Here is a 5149-nt window from a genome sequence, read left to right on the forward strand (position 1 = left end):
AGAGCATGGCAGCTCACATCGCCATGGGACGCATTGGAGAAGTCTACCGCAAGGATCTCAAGGATACTATCTACCAGATTTGTGGGCGCCGAGATGAACACTGGGAGATGATCAGCACCAGGAAGGATAGATCAATCGTAGCTTTTATCCAGGAATTAAACCAGCACATTCGACGCCAGGAGAACCAGATGTGTGCCGACATGATAGATCTGAAGAAGGCTAAGACTAGAATCAATGAACTGGAGGAAGAACTCAAGGCTACACGTGAAGATTATGAAGAAGAAATTGAAGTATTGGTGGAGAAGAATGACGACCTGATCAAGAAGATTGGAATATTTATGGGAGGCCCGACACCAGTAGATGAAGACGAAGAACCCAAGGAAATTAACCCAGAAGACTACATCATCATCGACAGCACCGACTCAGAACGAGACAGTAGCGATGATGACTATGTTGATGAAGCTGGAGCAGATATCATGGAGTCAACGACCGAAGAATATTTCTAGTAGACCACCTCCTCAGTAGTAGTAGTCCACCATGTAAATATAGTAGTCCGAGCACTTTTGCGATAGTTAGATCGATTGTATGCCCTTGTTTGATTGAATGAAGTGAATTGTTTGCTTTTGCCTCATGTGCATATGGGTAGTGTTTTCCCTTTAGACCCCCTCTATTCTCACATCTCATCTTTTCTAAACCCTCAGATGCCTCCGAGACGTGACCCCGGATTTTCCTTTCCACCGGAGCTCACCCAGTTGATCCAACAACAGAAAACATTGATGCAATTACTAGTCCAGAATCAGAATCAGGGGAACAACAATAACAACCCACCACCACCACCACCTATTGACCACTTAGCCCATTTTCTTAGGCTGAATCCGCCGGTGTTTTCTAGTAGCACCGAGCCGATAGTAGCAGATGATTGGCTCCGCAAGGCAGCTAGGGAGTTGACCACATCAGGATGCACAGATGCAGAGAAGGTGAAGTTTGCCGCACATCAGTTAGAAGGACCCGCAGCATCATGGTGGGAGAATTTCACAGCCACCTTCCCACTCGACACTGTCACATGGGACCAGTTTCAGCAGGCTTTCCGTACTGCCCATGTTTCAGCAGGAGCTATGGCCATGAAGAAGCGTGAGTTTCGTAACTTGCGCCAAGGAGGACGGACAGTTGGCCAGTATGTGGAGGAATTTAGTAAGTTAGCACGTTATGCCCCAGATGACGTCGCTACGGATGCAGCTAAGCAAGAGAAGTTTCTGGAAGGACTGAATGATGAGTTGAGCATGCAGTTGATGGTAGCCACCTTCAACAACTACTAGGAGTTGGTAGATCATGCTCTTATGATTGGAGGGAAGCAGCAGCAAATTGAGAATCAAAAGAGGAAGTATGGACAAGGAAAGTACAATTCAGGAGCTCAGCAGAAGCCACGTTTTACCCCTAGACTAGGAGGACATTTTCAGCATACCCATGGAGGAGGTAGCTCGCACAATCACAATGGCACCAAGAATGGTAATGGCAATGGAGGAAGCAACGGCCAGAACCGCACCAACCCCTCAACCCCAGCCAAGAAGGACTTGAGCCAAGTCACTTGCTATAAGTGTTCGAAGACCGGACATTATGCCAATGAATGTCCTGAAGGCCAAAATGGCAATGGAAGTTCTAGGAAGAAGCCGAACCCTTTCAACAGGGGACATGTGAACCACGTTAGCATGGAGGAGGTTGAAGCTCAGCCCGATGCAGTAATAGGTAAGTTTTTGGTTAAGTCATTTACTGCACTAGTTCTTTTTGATACTGGTGCATCGCATTCATACATCTCAAGGGGATTTGTGGATAAGTATAACCTATCAACCCAAGCCCTTAGGTCACCCATGTTAGTAACCTCGCCCGGAGCAGAATACGTGGCTAGTCTATGGTGTGATCGGTTACCATTAAGGATTGGTAACTATGTTTTCCCCTCAGACCTAATAGTATTGGAATCTCAAGGATTGGATGTGATATTAGGCATGGATTGGTTATCAAAGTATGAAGGGAATATTGAATGTGCTAGTAAGTCAATTTTGCTTACTACCCCAGAAGGGAGAAGGATCAAGTATGTATCCCGGCATGTGCCAAAGAGGGCCCAGGTAAATTGCCTAACAGGAGTTGTGCAGGAGGAAGTACTAGTGGTAAGGGATTTCCCTGATGTATTTCCAGAAGAGTTGCCAGGCATGCCACCGGATAGAGATATTGAGTTTTTGATTGAGCTATTGCTAGGCACAAGGCCAATATCAAAGAGACCGTATAGAATGCCAGCAAAGGATTTGGTGGAAATTAAGAAGCAGATTAAGGAGTTACTGGATAAGGGATACATTCGCCCAAGTTCTTCACCTTGGGGATCGCCAGTACTTCTAGTGGAGAAGAAGGATGTATCGTTAAGGATGGTTGTTGACTATCGAGGATTGAATGAAGTAACGATCAAGAACAAGTACCCATTACCAATGATCAACGATCTGTTTGATCGATTGCAAGGAGCTAAGGTATTTTCCAAGATCGATCTGCGATCAGGATACCACCAGTTGAAGATTCGGGAACAAGATATTCCGAAGACAGCTTTTACTACCAGATATGGGCTGTATGAGTATACCGTTATGTCATTTGGTCTGACTAACGCACCTGCCTATTTTATGAACATGATGAACAAAGTGTTTATGGAGTTTTTGGATAAGTTCGTCGTAGTGTTCATTGATGATATCCTGGTTTATTCGAAGAATGAAGAGGAACATAAGGAGCATTTGCGTTTGGTACTGGGAAAGCTTAGAGAACATCAATTATATGCCAAGTTCAGCAAATGTGAGTTTTGGTTGAAGGAAGTAGGATTCCTCAGACATGTTATATCTGGAGAAGGTATAGCAGTAGATCCCGCTAAAGTTGAAACTGTGACCAAGTGGGAAGCCCCAACAACAGTTGGAGAGATCCGGAGTTTTCTTGGACTCGCAGGATACTACCGGAGATTTATTGAGAATTTCTCAAATATTGCGAAGCCTATGACAGAGTTATTAAAGAAGGATACCAAGTTCATATGGATAGAGGAGTGTGAGACTAGTTTCCAGGAGTTGAAGAAACATTTGGTTACCTCACCAGTATTAATTTTGCCAGACCAGACCAAGGATTATGAGGTGTATTGCGACGCTTCACGTCGAGGACTTGGAGCAATGCTTATGCAGGAAGGGAGAGTTTTTTCATATGCCTCAAGACAACTGAAGCCTCATGAGTTGAATTATGCCACGCATGATTTGGAGTTAGCAGCCGTAGTGCATGCGTTGAAAACATGGAGACATTTTCTCATTGGTAATCATTGTGAGGTGCACACGGATCATAAGAGTTTGAAGTACATTTTCACCCAGAAGGAGTTGAATCTCAGACAAAGGAGATGGTTGGAGCTTATCAAGGATTATGATATGAAATTGCATTATCACCCCGGAAAGGCTAATGTAGTAGCTGACGCATTAAGCCGCAAGAGCCATGTCAATACATTAATGACGGGAGAAATACCCAAGGAGTTAGCAGAAAACCTTCGTGAACTATGTTTGGAAATAGTTCCGAGAGGCTATGTAGCAGCATTGGAGATTCAGTCAACTTTGATGGATAGAATCAGAGAAGCTCAGAAAACTGACAAAGAGATTGCCGCTATAAAGGAGAAACTGAGCAAAGGAAAAGCTAAAGGATTTCGTGAGGATGAACATGACACCCTATGGTTTGAAGACCGCATTTACGTGCCCAATGACCCGGAGATCAGGAAGTTGATTTTGCAAGAGGCACACGATTCACCATATTCAATTCATCCAGGAAATACCAAGATGTATCTGGATTTGAAGGATATTTTCTAGTGGACCGGAATGAAGAAGGATATAGCGGAGTATGTAGCAGTTTGTGACGTATGTCAGAGAGTAAAGGCAGAGCATCAGAAGCCAGCAGGATTGTTACAACCATTGCCGATACCCGAATGGAAGTGGGATAAGGTAGGCATGGATTTTATCACGGGATTGCCCAGGACTCGTTCAGGCTATGACTCAATTTGGGTTGTAGTTGATCGATTAACGAAAGTAGCTCATTTCATCCCAGTAAAGACCACTTACACCAGTGCTAAGTTGGCAAAGATATACATGACCAGGATCGTATGTCTGCATGGAGTTCCAAGGAGTATCGTATCAGATAGAGGAACCTAGTTTACCTCAAAGTTCTGGAAGCAGTTGCACGAAACTTTGGGTACCAGGCTAGAGTTCAGTACAGCTTTTCATCCACAGACAGATGGACAGACCGGGAGGGTAAATCAGATTTTGGAGGATATGCTGAGAACTTGTGCGCTAGATTACGGATCTAGTTGGGACGACAATTTGCCATATGCAGAGTTCTCTTACAACAATAGTTACCAAACCAGTTTAAAGATGGCCCCTTTCGAAGCCTTATACGGAAGGAGGTGCAGGACACCGTTGTCATGGGACGAAGTTGGAGACCGTCAGTTGTTTGGTCCTGACTTGATTAAAGAGTCTGAACAGAAGGTGAAGTTGATTCGCGATAGGCTCAATGTAGCCCAGTCTAGACAGAAGAGTTATGCGGATTCTAAACGCAAGGAGACAGTTTATGAAGTTGGAGATAGAGCTTATCTTCGAGTATCTCCACTTCGGGGAACAAAGCGTTTTGGAGTTAAAGGGAAGTTAGCACCACGATTTGTAGGACCATATCGAGTATTGGAACGTATGGGGGAAGTAGCCTACAAGTTGGAATTGCCCGAAGGATTGTCAGGAGTTCATGATGTGTTCCACGTTTCCAGCTGAAGAAGTGTCACGCGGAGATGGCTGACATACCGTTGAGAGATACAGTGCCTTTAGAAACTATTCAGTTGGATAACGATTTGACCTACGAGGAGAAGCCAGTTAAGATCCTCGAGTTTTCCAACCGAGTTACTCACAGCAAGGTTATCAAGTTTTGCAAAGTTCAGTGGAGCCACCACTCAGAGGATGAAGCCACCTGGGAGCGAGAGGAAGATTTGTTCAAGGACCACCCTCACCTATTTTCTAGCCAACCCGAATCTCGAGGGCGAGATTCATCTTAAGGGGGGTAGGTTTGTAACATCCCAAATTTTCAATTTGGAATGTTATACATTAGATCATCA

Source organism: Triticum urartu, chromosome 2A (assembly GCF_056163025.1).
Source record: "Triticum urartu cultivar PI428250 chromosome 2A, HENAU_Tu73, whole genome shotgun sequence".
NCBI lineage: Eukaryota > Viridiplantae > Streptophyta > Magnoliopsida > Poales > Poaceae > Triticum > Triticum urartu.